Genomic DNA, 17,382 nt, shown 5'->3' on the forward strand with positions numbered 1-17,382 from the left:
CGGGATGCCAATGGCCCCGCCCCTCTCCCAGGGGGTGTGACGTCACACTCTCGCGAGAAGAGACTTGAGTAGCGGCCCGGGTCAGTGGGTTCTGAGAGAGTTCGCCGGTACCGGGACTGTAGGACTGTTTAACAGCGATTTTGGACTGGAAGTCCCGGGAAGGGCTGCAGCGTTGGGCGGTATGGACTTGGTACTATTATCTACTCTAATTACCCCACTCAGTGCCTTATTGCCTCCTACAGCATGGGAACCCCCAACTCTATAGCATTAGCCTCCACTCACACTCACACTCACTGCCTTATTGCCTCCTACAGCATGGGAACCCCCCAACTCTATAGCATTAGCCTTCACTCACACTCACACTCACTGCCTTATTGCCTCCTACAGCATGGGAACCCCCAACTCTATAGCATTAGCCTTCACTCACACTCACTGCCTTATTGCCTCCTACAGCATGGGAACCCCCAACTCTATAGCATTAGCCTCCACTCACACTCACTGCCTTATTGCCTCCTACAGCATGGGAACCCCCAACTCTATAGCATTAGCCTTCACTCACACTCACTGCCTTATTGCCTCCTACAGCATGGGAACCCCCCAACTCTATAGCATTAGCCTTCACTCACACTCACTGCCTTATTGCCTCCTACAGCATGGGAACCCCCAACTCTATAGCGTTAGCCTCCACTCACACTCACTGCCTTATTGCCTCCTACAGCATGGGAACCCCCAACTCTATAGCATTAGCCTTCACTCACACTCACACTCACTGCCTTATTGCCTCCTACAGCATGGGAACCCCCAACTCTATAGCATTAGCCTTCACTCACACTCACACTCACTGCCTTATTGCCTCCTACAGCATGGGAACCCCCAACTCTATAGCGTTAGCCTCCACTCACTCACTGCCTTATTGCCTCCTACAGCATGGGAACCCCCAACTCTATAGCGTTAGCCTCCACTCACACTCACCGCCTTATTGCCTCCTACAGCATGGGAACCCCCCAACTCTATAGCGTTAGCCTCCACTCACACTCACTGCCTTATTGCCTCCTACAGCATGGGAACCCCCAACTCTATAGCATTAGCCTACACTCACACTCACTGCCTTATTGCCTCCTACAGCATGGGAACCCCCAACTTTATAGCGTTAGCCTCCACTCACACTCACTGCCTTATTGCCTCCTACAGCATGGGAACCCCCAACTCTATAGCATTAGCCTCCACTCACACTCACTGCCTTATTGCCTCCTACAGCATGGGAACCCCCAACTCTATAGCGTTAGCCTCCATTCACACTCACTGCCTTATTGCCTCCTACAGCATGGGAACCCCCAACTCTATAGCGTTAGCCTCCACTCACACTCACTGCCTTATTGCCTCCTACAGCATGGGAACCCCCAACTCTATAGCGTTAGCCTCCACTCACACTCACACTCACTGCCTTATTGCCTCCTACAGCATGGGAACCCCCAACTCTATAGCGTTAGCCTCCACTCACACTCACTGCCTTATTGCCTCCTACAGCATGGGAACCCCCAACTCTATAGCGTTAGCCTCCACTCACACTCACTGCCTTATTGCCTCCTACAGCATGGGAACCCCCAACTCTATAGCGTTAGCCTCCACTCACACTCACCGCCTTATTGCCTCCTACAGCATGGGAACCCCCAACTCTATAGCGTTAGCCTCCACTCACACTCACTGCCTTATTGCCTCCTACAGCATGGGAACCCCCAACTCTATAGCGTTAGCCTCCACTCCCTCACCCGCCTCTCACTCACACTTACTGGCCCTTCCCCTGCCCCAACTGCCTCACAGGCTCTGCTTACTAACAACATGGCTGCCCCCTCTTCCCTCATTGGCTGAGAGCGCATGTGCACTCACCCGTGTATAGTAGTGTGTATAATAGTGTGGATAGTAGTGTGGATAGTGGTGTGGATAGTGGTGTGGATAGTGGTGTGGATAGTAGTGTGGATAGTAGTGTGGATAATAAGATAATAGATAAATACACAGTATAACAATAAACACAAATAAATACAAGATACAGTTGCAATAAGTTAAGAGTCAAAGACACAAGAGGATGGAGGTCCCTGCCCCGTAGAGCTTACAATCTATATTAGAGCTTACAATCTATATAATCCATATGGCTCAATGCAATCTGTACTTTTTTACTCCAAGTTCTAAGACATGTAAAATGTGAGTATACAGGCCTTCTGCTGGTAACGCAACATCTAAACTGTTTTCTGTTTGTGTTTCTGCGACGCATTTTTGTTTAGCGGGGGGGTATTTTCATATGTGAGTTGCCTCTTACACCCCTACCTGCTAAAGGTGTGCTCTGTATAACAGACTGCTTTGGAACATACCTGATAACATTACTTGGTATTATACATGCTGACTCACCACCCTTGACAGATTGTGATGTAGATTCATCAAGATTAGAAACTGGAGACAATGGCAAGGTCCAAAACTGAAAAGCCACCTGTTTAGCCTGGCATTTATGTCCACATAACTTATCTGAGACAAGCTTATGCGCTTTGGGTCCCATGGGAGAAAAGCGCTTTACAAATGTTTGTTGTTGTTGTTGTATAGTAGTGTGGATAGTAGTGTGGATGGATAATAGTGCAAGCAGTTAGTGCACTGGGGCTATAGGTTTAGCAGAGAGAGACATAAGTGAGTTTTGGGCAACTTAATAGAACTCTCTCTTGGTTAGTGAAGCTGAGGGAAGCCTTGGTACTTCTGGGCTGCCATGTGTGGAATTGCGGGTTGGTAAAATGCCTGAGAAGTGTCAGTGTGGGCTCAGGGGTGAGTATGGGGCCGGGGGAGTGTCAGTGTGGGCTCAGGGGTGAGTAGAAGGCCGGGGGAGTGTCAGTGTGGGCTCAGGGGTGAGTATAAGGCCGGGGGAGTGTCAGTGTGGGCTCAGGGGTGAGTAGAAGGCTGGGGGAGTGTCAGTGTGGGCTCAGGGGTGAGTAGAAGGCTGGGGGAGTGTCAGTGTGGGCTCAGGGGTGAGTATAAGGCCGGGGAGTGTCAGTGTGGGCTCAGGGGTGAGTATAAGGCCGGGGGAGTGTCAGTGTGGCCTCAGGGGTGAGTATAAGGCTGGGGGAGTGTCAGTGTGGGCTCAGGGGTGAGTATAAGGCTGGGGGAGTGTCAGTGGGGGCTCAGGGGTGAGTATAAGGCCGGGGGAGTGTCAGTGTGGGCTCAGGGGTGAGTATAAGGCTGGGGGAGTGTCAGTGTGGGCTCAGGGGTGAGTATAAGGCTGGGGGAGTGTCAGTGTGGGCTCAGGGGTGAGTAGAAGGCCGGGGGAGTGTCAGTGTGGGCTCAGGGGTGAGTATAAGGCCGGGGGAGTGTCAGTGTGGGCTCAGGGGTGAGTAGAAGGCTGGGGGAGTGTCAGTGTGTGAGTATGGGGGGGGGGTAGGGTAAGGCTGGGGGTGTGTCAGCGTGTGAGTATGGGGGGGTAGGGTAAGGCTGGGGGTGTGTCAGTGTGTGAGTATGGGGGGGTAGGGTAAGGCTGGGGGTGTGTCAGTGTGTGAGTATGGGGGGTAGGGTAAGGCTGGGGGAGTGTCAGTGTGTGAGTATGGGGGGTAGGGTAAGGCTGGGGGTGTGTCAGTGTGTGAGTATGGGGGGTAGGGTAAGGCTGGGGGTGTGTCAGTGTGTGAGTATGGGGGGGGGGTAGGGTAAGGCTGGGGGTGTGTCGGTGTGTGAGTATGGGGGGTAGGGTAAGGCTGGGGGTCTGTCGGTGTGTGAGTATGGGGGGTAGGGTAAGGCTGGGGGAGTGTCAGTGTGTGAGTATGGGGGGTAGGGTAAGGCTGGGGGAGTGTCAGTGTGTGAGTATGGGGGGTAGGGTAAGGCTGGGGGTGTGTCAGTGTGTGAGTATGGGGGGTAGGGTAAGGCTGGGGGTGTGTCAGTGTGTGAGTATGGGGGGTAGGGTAAGGCTGGGGGAGTGTCAGTGTGTGAGTATGGGGGGTAGGGTAAGGCTGGGGTGTGTCAGTGTGTGAGTATGGGGGGTAGGGTAAGGCTGGGGGTGTGTCAGTGTGTGAGTATGGGGGGGGGTAGGGTAAGGCTGGGGGTGTGTCGGTGTGTGAGTATGGGGGGTAGGGTAAGGCTGGGGGTCTGTCGGTGTGTGAGTATGGGGGGGTAGGGTAAGGCTGGGGGAGTGTCAGTGTGTGAGTATGGGGGTAGGGTAAGGCTGGGGGAGTGTCAGTGTGTGAGTATGGGGGGTAGGGTAAGGCTGGGGTGTGTCAGTGTGTGAATATGGGGGGGTAGGGTAAGGCTGGGGGAGTGTCAGTGTGTGAGTATGGGGGGGTAGGGTAAGGCTGGGGGAGTGTCGGTGTGTGAGTATGGGGGGTAGGGTAAGGCTGGGGGAGTGTCAGTGTGTGAGTATGGGGGGGGTAGGGTTAAGGCTGGGGTGTGTCAGTGTGTGAGTATGGGGGGTAGGGTAGGCTGGGGGAGTGTCAGTGTGTGAGTATGGGGGGGTAGGGTAAGGCTGGGGGAGTGTCAGTGTGTGAGTATGGGGGGTAGGGTAAGGGCTGGGGGAGTGTCAGTGTGTGAGTATGGGGGTAGGGTAAGGCTGGGGGAGTGTCAGTGTGTGAGTATGGGGGGGTAGGTAAGGCTGGGGGAGTGTCAGTGTGTGAGTATGGGGGGTAGGGTAAGGCTGGGGGTGTGTCGGTGTGTGAGTATGGGGGGGTAGGGTAAGCCTGGGGGAGTGTCAGTGTGTGAGTATGGGGGGGGGTAGGGTAAGGCTGGGGGAGTGTCGGTGTGTGAGTATGGGGGGTAGGGTAAGGCTGGGGTGTGTCAGTGTGTGAGTATGGGGGGGGTAGGGTAAGGCTGGGGGAGTGTCAGTGTGTGAGTATGGGGGGGTAGGGTAAGGCTGGGGTGTGTCAGTGTGTGAGTATGGGGGGGTAGGGTAAGGCTGGGGAGTGTCGGTGTGTGAGTATGGGGGGTAGGGTAAGGCTGGGGTGTGTCAGTGTGTGAGTATGGGGGGGTAGGGTAAGGCTGGGGGAGTGTCAGTGTGTGAGTATTGGGGGGGTAGGGTAAGGCTGGGGGAGTGTCAGTGTGTGAGTATGGGGGGTAGGGTAAGGCTGGGGGAGTGTCAGTGTGTGAGTATGAGGGGGTAGGTAAGGCTGGGGGAGTGTCAGTGTGTGAGTATGGGGGGGTAGGGTAAGGCTGGGGGAGTGTCAGTGTGTGAGTATGGGGGGGTAGGGTAAGGCTGGGGAGTGTCAGTGTGTGAGTATGGGGGGTAGGGTAAGGCTGGGGGAGTGTCAGTGTGTGAGTATGGGGGGGTAGGGTAAGGCTGGGGGTGTGTCAGTGTGTGAGTATGGGGGGGTAGGGTAAGCTGGGGGTGTGTCAGTGTGTGAGTATGGGGGGTAGGTAAGGCTGGGAGTGTCAGTGTGTGAGTATGGGGGTAGGGTAAGGCTGGGGGAGTGTCAGTGTGTGAGTATGGGGGGGTAGGGTAAGGCTGGGGGAGTGTCAGTGTGTGAGTATGGGGGGGGGTAGGGTAAGGCTGGGGGAGTGTCAGTGTGTGAGTATGGGGGGTAGGGTAAGGCTGGGGAGTGTCAGTGTGTGAGTATGGGGGGGGTAGGGTAAGGCTGGGGGAGTGTCAGTGTGTGAGTATGGGGGTAGGGTAAGGCTGGGGGAGTGTCAGTGTGTTGAGTATGGGTAGGGTAAGGCTGGGGAGTGTCAGTGTGTGGGTATGGGGGGGGTAGGGTAAGGCTGGGGAGTGTCAGTGTGTGAGTATGGGGGGAGGGTAAGGCTGGGGAGTGTCAGTGTGTGAGTATGGGGGGGTAGGGTAAGGCTGGGGGAGTGTCAGTGTGTGAGTATGGGGGTAGGGTAAGGCTGGGGGGTGTCAGTGTGTGAGTATGGGGGGTAGGGTAAGGCTGGGGGAGTGTCAGTGTGTGAGATGGACGGGGGTAGGGTTAGGCTGGGGGACGTGTCAGTTGTGTGAGTGATGGGGGGTAGGGTAAGGCTGGGGGAGTGGTCAGTGTTGATTATGGGGGTTAGGGTAAGGCTGGGGGAGCTGTCAGTGTGTGAGGTATGGGGGGGGGGGTAGGGTAAGGCTGGGGGAGTGTCAGTGGTGTGGTATGGGGGGGGTAGGGTAAGGCTGGGGGGAGTGTCAGTGTGTGGAGTATGGGGGGTAGGTAAGGGCTGGGGGAGTGTCAGTGTGTTGAGTATGGGGGGGTAGGGGTAAGGCGTGGGGAGTGTCCAGTGTGTGGAGTATGGGGGGACGGGCTAAGGCTGGGGAGTGTCACAGTGTGTGAGTTATGGGGGGGGTAGGGTAAGGCTGGGGGAGTGGTCAAGTGTGTGGAGTATGGGGGGTAGGGTAAGGCTGGGGGTGTGTCAGTGTGTGAGTATGGGGGGGTAGGGTAAGGCTGGGGAGTGTCCAGTGTGTGAGTATGAGGGGGTAGGGTAAGGCTGGGGAGTGTCAGTGTGTGAGTATGGGGGGTAGGGTAAGGCTGGGGGTGTGTCAGTGTGTGAGTATGGGGGGGGGGTAGGGTAAGGCTGGGGGAGTGTCAGTGTGTGAGTATGGGGGGGTAGGGTAAGGCTGGGGCACAAAGCCGACACACCCCCAGCCTTACCTACCCCCCCCATACTTCAACAACACCGACACACCCCAAGCTTAGCCTACACCCCGCCATACTCAGCACACTGACACACCCCAGCCTTACCCTACCCCCATACTCACATACCTGACACTCCCCAGCCTTACCTGACCCCTCCCGCCATACTCACACACGACACTCCCCGCACCTTACCCCACCCCCATCACTCACACACTGACACCCGCCAGCCTTACCCTACCCACCCATACTCACATCGACACACCCCCAGCTTACCGCTACTACCCCGCCATACTCACATCCCGACACACGCCCCCAGCCTTACCCTACCCCCATACTCACACACTGCACACGTCCCAGCACTTACCCTACCCCGCATACTCACACACTGACACACCCCCAGCCTTACCCTACCCCCCCATACTCAACACTGACACGTCCCCCAGCCTTACCCTACCCCCATAACTCACACTGGACACCCCCCAGCCTTACCCTACCCCCCATACTCACACACTCGACACTCACCCCAGCGCTTACCTACCCCCCCATACTCACACTCTGACAGCTCCCCGCACCAAGCCTCCCGCCGCCCCATACTTCACACACTGACACACCCCAGCCTTACCCTACCCCCCCATACTCACACACTGACACCCCCCAGCTTACCCTACCCCCCATACTCCACACACGTGACACTCCCACCGCCTTACCCTACCCCGCCATACTCACACACCGACACTGCCCCCAGCCTTACCCTAACCCACCCCATACTCACACACGACACTGCCCAGCCATTACCCCTACCCCAGTACTCACACGCGGACACTCCCAGCCTTAACCCTACACCCCATACTCACATGCCGACACTCCCAGCTTACCTCTACTCCCCCCATACTCACACACTGAACACTCCCTCCAAGCCTTACCCTACCCCCCCATAACTCAACACACTGACACACCCCCCGCCTTACCCTACCCCGCCCATACTCACACACTGACACTCCCCCAGCCTTACCTACCCCCCATACTCACACACTGACACTCCCCAGCCTTACCCTACCCCCCCATACTCACACACTGACACTCCCCCCAGCCTTACCCTACCCCCCATACTCACACACTGACACTCCCCAGCCTTACCTACCCCCCATACTCACACACTGACACCCCCAAGCCTTACCGTACCCCCCATACTCACACACTGACACTCCCCAGCCTTACCCTACCCCCCATACTCACACACTGACACTCCCCCAGCCTTACCCTACCCCCCATACTCACACCTCCGACACTCCCCCAGCCTTACCCTACCCCCCCCATACTCACACACTGACAGCTCCCCAGCCTAGTTACCTACCCCCCCATACTCACACGACGACACTCCCCAGCCTTACCTACCCCCCATACTCACACACTGACACTCCCACGCTTACCCTACCTCCCCCCATACTCACACACCTGACACACCCCAGCCTTACCTACCCCCATACTCACACACTGACACTCCCCCAGCCTTACCTACCCCCCCATACTCAACACACTGACACTCCCCAGCCTTACCCTACCCCCCATACTCACACACTGACACCCCCCAGCCTTACCCTACCCCCATACTCACAACCTGACACTCCCGCCAGCCTTACCCTACCCCCCACATACTGCACATACACTGACACTCCCAGCCTTACCCTACCTCCCCCATACTCACACTCCGCACAACTACCCCCAGCCTTACCCTACCCCCCATACTCACACACTGACACTCCCCCAGCCTTGACCTACCCCCATACTCACACCCTGACACAACCCCAGCCTTACCCTACCCCCCATACTTCACGACACTGACACACCCCCAGCCTTACCCCTACCCCAATACCTCACACACTGACGACACACCCCAGCCTTACCCTACCCCCCCCCATACTCACACACTGACACTCCCCAGCCCTTACCCTCCCCCCATACCACACACTGACACTCCCCAGCCTTACCCTACCCCCCATACTCACACACTGACACTCCCCCAGCCTTACCCTACCCCCCATACTCACACACGTGACACTCCCCCAGCCTTACCTCCTACCCCATACTCACACACTGAACACTCCCCAGCCTTACCCTACCCCCCCATACTCAACACACTGACACTCCCCCAGCCTTACCCTACCCCCCATACTCACACACTGACACTCCCCCGCCTTACCCTACCCCCCATACTCACATACCGCACTCCCCCAGCCTTACCCCTACCCCCCCCCATACTCACACACTGACACTCCCCAGCCTTACCCTACCCCCCATACTCACACACTGACACACCCCAGCCTTACCCTAACCCCCATACTCACACACTGACACTCCCCCAGCCTTACCACTACCTCCCCCCCTATACTCACACACTGACACCATACCCCCAGCCCTTACCCTACCCCCATACTCCACACACTGACACTCCCCGCAGCCTTACCCTACGCCCCCCCCATATCACACACTGACACACTTCCCCAGCCTTACGCCTACCCCCCATACTCACACACTGACACTCCCCCAGCCTTACCCTACCCCGCCATACTCACACACTGACACTCCCAGCCTTACCCTACCCCCTCCATACTCACATACCGACAACTCCCCCAGCCTTACCCTACCCCCATACTCACACACTGACACAACCCCCAGCCTTACCCTACCCCCATACTCACACACTGACACTCCCCAGCCTTACCCTACCCCCCCCATACTCACACACTGACACTCCCCCAGCCTTACCCTACCCCCATACTCACACACTGACACTCCCCCAGCTTACCCTACCCCCCCCATACTCACACACTGACACCCCCAGCCTTACCCTACCCCCCATACTCACACACTGACACTCCCCCAGCCTTACCCTACCCCCCATACTCACACACTGACATCCCCCAGCCTTACCTACCCCCCATACTCACACACTCGACACTCCCCCAGCCTTACCTACCCCCCCCACATAACTCACACAACTGACACTCCCCAGCCTTACCCTACCCCCCATACTCACACACTCGACACTCCCCACAGCCTTACCCTACCCCCCCCCATACTCACACACTGACACTACCCCCAGCCTTACCCTAACCCCCCCATACTCACACACCGACACACCCCAGCCTTACCCTACCCCCATACTCACACACTGACACTCCCCAAGCCTTACCTACCGCCCCATACTCACACACTGACACTCCCCCAGCCTTACCCTACCCCATACTCACACACCTGACACATCCCCAGCCTTACCTCTACCCCCACATACTCAACAACCGACATCCCCCAGCCTTACCCTACCCCCCATATCCACACACTGACACTCCCCAGCCTTACCCTACCCCCCATACTCACAACCACCACTCCCCCCAGCCTTACCCTAACCCCCCCCATACTCCACACATGCACACTCCCCCAGCTTACCCTACCCCCCATACTCACACACTGACACATCCCCAGCTTACCCTACTACCCCATACTCACACACCGACAACTCCCCAGCCTTACCCTAACCCCCATATCCACACCGACACACCCCCAGCCTTACCCTACCCCCCCATACCTCAACACTGACACTCCCAGCCTTACCCTACCCCCCCCATACTCACAGACACTGACCATCCCCCAGCCTTACCCTACCCCCTACCACACACGTGACACCCCCCAGCCTTACCCTACTCCCCCATACTCACACACTGACACACCCCAGCCTTACCCTACCCCCCATACTCACACACTGACACTCCCCCAGCCTTACCCTACCCCCCCATACTCACAACACTGACACTCCCCAGCCTCCACTACCCCCTACTCACATAAGCCGACATCTCCCCAGCCTTACCCTACCCCCCCATACTGCACACACGTGACACACCCCCAGCCTTACCCTACCCCCATACTCACACACTGACACTCCCGCCTTACCCTACCCCCCATATCTCACACACTGACACTCCCCAAGCCTTACCCTACCCCCCATACTCAACACACTGACACTCCCCAGCCTTACCCTACCGCCCCCCATACTCACACACTGACAACATGCCCCCAGCCTTACCCTACCCCCCATACTCACACACTGACACTCCCCCAGCCTTACCCTACCCCCCATACTCACACACTGACACTCCCCAGCCTTACCCTACCTCCCATAGCTCACACACTGACACTCCCCAGCCTTACCGGCTACCCCCCCCATACTCACTCACTGACACTCCCCCAGCCTTACCTACCCCCCATACTCACAACACGACACTGACCCCCAGCCTTACCCTACCCCCCCATACTCACACAACTGACACTCCCCCAGCTTACCCTACCCCCCATACTCAACACCGACACAGCCAGCCTTACCCCTACCCCCCATACTCACACACTGACACTCCCCAAGCCTTACCCTACCCCCCCATACTCACACACTGACACCCCCCCAGCCTTACCCTACCCCCCATCTCACACACGCGACACACCCCAGCCTTACCCTCCCCCCATACTCCAGAACCGCACCCCCACCTTACCTACCCCCAAGCTCACAACTGCACTCCCCCAGCCTTACCCTACCCACCGCCCATACTCACACCACTGACACAACCCCGCAGCCTTGACCCTACCCCCATACTCACACACTGACACCCCCAGCTTACCCTACACCCCATACTCACACACTGACCGCTCCCCCAGGCCTTTACCCTACCCCCCCATATGCTGCACACCTGACACACCCGCGCAGCCTTACCCTACCCCCCATATCACACACTGACCGACCCCAGCCTTACCTACCCCCATACTCAACACTGACACCCCCGAGCCTTACCCTACCCCATACTCACACACGACACACCCAGCCTTACCCTAACCGCCCCCATACTCACACACTGGACACACCAGCCTTCCACTAACCCCCCCCCCATACTTCACACAGTTCTGACACTCCGCCCAGCCTTCCCTACCCCCCATACTCACACACTGACACTCCCCAGCCTTACCCTACCCCCCATACTCACACACTGACACACCCCCAGCCTTACCTTACCCCCATACTCACTACTGGAACACTCCCCAGCCTTACCCTACCGCCCTGCCATACCATGCCAACTGACACTCCCCAGCCTTACCCTACGCCCCCCATACTCACACACTGCACCCGCCCAGCCTTCCCTCAACCCCCCATACTCAACACCGACAACTCCCCCGCCTTACCCTACCCCCCCCATACTCACACACTGACAACTCCCCCGCTTACCCTACCCCCCATACTCACACACTGACACTCCCCCAGCCTTACCCTACCCCCCCATACTCACACACTGACACTCACCCCAGCCTTACCTACCCCCATACTCACAACTGTGAACACTCCCCCAGCCTTACCCTACCCCCCCATCTCACACATCGACACACACCCCCAGCCTTACCCCTACCCCCGCCATACTCACACACTGACACACCCCACCCTTACCCTACCCCCCATACGTCACACACGTGACACTACCCCCAGCCTTACCTCTACCCCCCCATACTCACACACTGAGACACTTCCCCCAGCCTTACCCTACCCCCCCATACTCCCACACCGACTCCTCCGCCTTACTACCCTACCCCCCATACTCACACACTGACACACCCCCCAGCCTTACCCTACCCCCCCATACTCACACACTGCACACCCCCAGCCTTTACCTACCCCCCCATACTCACACACGCACACTCCCCCAGCCTTACCCTACCCCCCCCATACTCACACACTGACACTCCCCAGCCTTACCCTACCCCCCCCCCATACTCACACACTGACACCCCCAGCCTTACCCTACCCCCCCCCCATACTCACACACTGACACTCCCCCAGCCTTACCCTACCCCCCATACTCCACACCGACACTCCCCCAGCCTTACCCTACCCCCATACTCACACGACTGACACTCCCCCAGCCTTACCCTCCCCCCCATACTCACACACTGACACACCCCCAGCCTTACCCTACCCCCCCCATACTCACAACACGACATCCCCCAGCCTTACCCTACCCCCCCATACTCACACACTGACACACTCCCCCAGCCTTACCCTACCCCCCCATACTCACACCGACACTCCCCCAGCCTTACCCTACCCCCCCATACTCACACCGACACTCCCCAGCCTTACCCTACCCCCCCCATACTCACACACTGCACACTCCCCAGCCTTACCCTACCCCCCCATACTCCACACTACGACACTCCCACCCAGCCTTTACCCTACCCCCCCCCATACTCACACACTGACCTCCCCAGCCTTACCCCTACCCCCCATACTCACCCACTGACACACCCCGCCTTACCCTACCCCATACTCACACACTGACACTCCCCCAGCCTTACCCTACCCCCCATACTCACACACTGGACACTCCCCCAGCCTTACCCTACCCCCCATACTCACACACTGACACCCCCAGCCTTACCCTACCCCCCCATACTCACACACGACACTCCCCAGCCTTACCCTACCCCCCCCATACTCACACACTGACACTCCCCCAGCCTTACCCTACCCCCCCCCATACTCACACACTGACACTCCCCGCCTTACCCTACCCCCCCATACCCACACACTGACACTCCCCCAGCCTACCCTACCCCCCATACTCACACCACTGACACACTCCCCCAGCCTTACCCTACCCCCCATACTCAACACACACTGACACTCCCCAGCCTTACCCTACCCCCCATACTCACACCACTCGACACTCCCCCAGCCTTACCCTACCCCCCCCATATCACACACTGACACTCCCCCAGCCTTACCCTACCCCCCCCATACTCACACACCAGACACCCCCAGCCTTACCCTACCCCCTACTCACACACTGACACTCGCCCCAGCCTTACCCCTACCCCCCATACTCACACACTGACACTCCCCCAGCCTTACCCTACCCCCCATACTCCACACCGACACACCCCCAGCCTTACCCTACCCCCACATACTCACCATACCGACACTCCCCCAGCCTACCCTACCCCCCATACTCACACACTGACACTCCCCCAGCCTTACCCTACCCTCCCCATACTCACACCGACACACCCCCAGCCTTACCCACTACCCCCATACTCACACACTGACACTCCCCCAGCCTTACCCTACCCCCCATACTCACACACTGACACACCCCAGCCTTACCCTACCCCCCCATACTCACACACTGACACATCCCCAGCCTTACCCTACCCCCCCATACTCACACACTGACACTAGCCCCCACTTACCCTAACCCCGCCCATAACTCACCATACTACACACTGACCCCCCCAGCCTTACCCTACCCCCCCCATACTCACACACCTGACACTCCCCAGCCTTACCCTACCCCCCCATACTCACACACTGACACTCCCCAGCCTTACCCTACCCCCCCATACTCACACACTGACACTCCCCAGCCTTACCCTACCCCCCCATACTCACACACTGACACTCCCCCAGCCTTACCCTACCCCCCATACTCACACACACTGACACTCCCAGCCTTACCCTACCCCCTACTCACACACTGACACATCCCCCAGCCTTACCCTACCCCCCCATACTCACACTACCGACACACCCCCAGCCTTACCCTACCCCCCATACTCACACACTGACACTCCCCCAGTCCTTACCCCCCCCATACCCACACTGACACACCCCAGCCTTACCTACCCCCCATACTCACACACTGACACTCCCCCCCAGCCTTACCCTACCCCCCATACTCACACACTGACACACCCCAGCCTTACCTAGCCCCCTATACCACACATGACACTCCCCAGCCTTACCCTACCCCCCATACTCACACACTGAACTACCCCAGCCTTACCCTACCCCCCCATACTCACACACTGACACTCCCCAGCCTTACCCTACCCCCCATACTCACACACTGACACTCCCCCAGCCTTACCCTACCCCCCCCATACTCACACACTGACACTCCCCCAGCCTTACCCTACCCCCCATACTCACACACTGACACTTCCAGCCTTACCCTACCCCCCATACTCACACACTGACACTCCCCGCAGCCTTACCCTACCCCCACCATACTCACACACTGACACTCCCAGCCTTACCTACCTACCCCCCATACTCACACACCGACACTCCCAGCCTTACCCTACCGCCCCCTACCAATACTCACACACTGACACTCCCCAGCCTTACCCTACCCCCACCATACTTCACACACCTACACACCACCCAGCCTTACCTCTACCCCCATACTCACACACTGACACTCCCCGCAGCCTTACCCTACCCCCCCCATACTCACACACTGACACCCCCAGCCTTACCCTACCCCCCCATACTCACACACTGACACTCCCCAGCCTTACCCTACCCCACTACTCACAACCACCTCCCCACCTACTCCACCCCCATACTCACACACTGACACTCCCCCAGCCTTACCCTACCCCCCCCATACTCACACACCGAACACCCCCAGCCTTACCCTACCCCCCATAACTCACACACTGACACTCCCAGCCTTACCACTACCCCCATACTCACACACTGACACTCCCCCCAGCCTTACCCTACCCCCCATACTCACACACTGACACACCCCCAGCCTTACCCTACCCCCCATACTCACACACTGACACTCCCCCAGCCTTACCCTACCCCCCATACTCACACACTGACACTCCCCAGCCTTAACCCACCCCCCATACTCACACACTGACACTCCCCGCAGCCTTACCCTACCCCCCCCATACTCACACACTGACCCCCCCCAGCCTTACCCTACCCCCTCATACGTCACACACTGACACTCCCAGCCTTACCCTACCCCCCATACTCACAACACTGACACTCCCCCAGCCTTACCCTACCCCCCATACTCACACACTGACACTCCCCAGCCTTACCCTACCCCCCATACTCACACACGACACTCCCCCAGCCTTACCCTACCCCCCGCATCCACAACACCTGACACTCCCCAGGCTTACCCTACCCCCCCATACTCACACAACTCGACACACCCCAGCCTTACCCTACCCCCCATACTCACACACTGACACTCCCCCAGCCTACCCCTACCCCCCCATAACTCACACACTGACACTCCCCAAGCCTTACCGCACCCCCCAACTCCACAACGACACCCCGCCTTACCCTACCCCACATCACACTCACAGACCACACTCCCCAGCCTTACCCTACCCCCCATACTCACACATGACACTCCCCCAGCCTTACCCTACCCCCCATACTCACACACTGACACTCCCCCAGCCTTACCTACCCCCCATACTCACACACTGACACTCCCCAGCCTTACCCTACCCCCCCATACTCACACACTGACACACCCCCCGCCTTACCCTACCCCATACTCACACACTGACACTCCCCCAGCCTTACCCTACCCCCCAATACTCAGCACACCGACACATCACCCCCATCAGCCTTACCTACCCCCCCATAACTCACCACCGACACACCCCCAGCCTTACCCTACCTCCCCCCATACTCACCACACTGACACGAACATCCCAGCCTTACCCTACCCCCCCATACTCACACACTGACACACCCCAGCCTTACCCTACCTCCCCCCCATACTCACACCACTGACACTCCCCCAGCCTTACCCTACCCCCCATACTCACACACTGACATCTCCCCAGCCTACCTTACCCTCCCCCATAACTCACACGACGACTCCCCCAGCCTTACCCTACCCCCCATACTCACAACCGACACTCCCCCAGCCTTACCCTACCACTCCCATACTCAGCCACACTGACTCAGTTCCCCCAGCCTTTACCCATACCCCCATACTCACACACTGACACTCCCCCAGCCTTACCCTCTACCCCCCCCATACTCACACACTGACACTCCCCCAGCCTTACACCTCCCCCCATACTCACACACTGACACCCTCCCAGCCTTACCCTACCCCCCCATACTCACACACTGCACCCCCCAGCCTTACCCTACCCCCCCATACTCACACACTGACACTCCCCCAGCCTTACCCTACCCCCATACTCAACACTGACACTCCCCCAGCCTTACCTACCCCCCATACTCACACACTGACACTCCCCCATCCTTACCCTACCCCCCATACTCACACCACTGACACTCCAGCCTTACCCTACCCCCCCATACTCACACACTGACACACCTCCCCCAGCCTTACCCTCCCCCCCATATACACACTGACACTCCCCCAGCGCTTACCCTACCCCCCCATCACACACACGACCGACCCCCAGCCTTACCCTACCCCCATACTCACACACCGACACACCCCCAGCCTTACCCCACCCCCCCCTACTCACAACACTGACACTCCCCCAGCCTACCTACCCCCCATACTCACACTACTTCCGACCACCCCAGCCTTACCCTACCGCCCACTACTCACATACCGACACTCCCAGCCTTACCTACCCCCGCATTATCACACACTGACACGCCCCCAGCCTTACCCTACCTCCCCCAGTACTCACACACTGACACACCCCAGCCTTACCCTACCCCCCAATACTGCACACACTGACACTCCCCCAGCCTTACCCTACCCCCCCATACTCACACACTGACACCCCCAGCCGTTACCCTACCCCCCATACTCACACACTGCACAACCCCAGCCTTACCTACCCCATAACTCAACACGAACACACCACCAGCTCTTCCCTACCCCCATACTCACAATGACACACACCCAGCCTTACCCTACCCCCCTATCACAGTCACGACAACACCCCAGCGCTTACCCTGCTAGAACCCCCCCCATATACT

The 17,382-nt window shown here is 58.2% G+C and overlaps 1 protein-coding gene across 2 annotated transcripts in view; it reads left to right on the top strand.

The window, feature by feature from the left end:
• The first annotated feature begins 53 nt into the window (after window positions 1-53).
• eif4e2 (eukaryotic translation initiation factor 4E family member 2) overlaps window positions 54-17,382 on the top strand; it is a 36,364-nt gene continuing 19,035 nt past the window's right edge. The window contains 1 exon segment of one of the 2 annotated variants that reach the window (NM_001016076.1): window positions 54-179. The gene's annotated coding sequence lies outside the window, so the exon portion shown is untranslated. 2 annotated transcript variants of the gene reach the window in all.

The sequence above is a fragment of the Xenopus tropicalis genome, chromosome 3, assembly GCF_000004195.4.
Source record: "Xenopus tropicalis strain Nigerian chromosome 3, UCB_Xtro_10.0, whole genome shotgun sequence".
In the NCBI taxonomy this organism is placed as follows: domain Eukaryota; kingdom Metazoa; phylum Chordata; class Amphibia; order Anura; family Pipidae; genus Xenopus; species Xenopus tropicalis.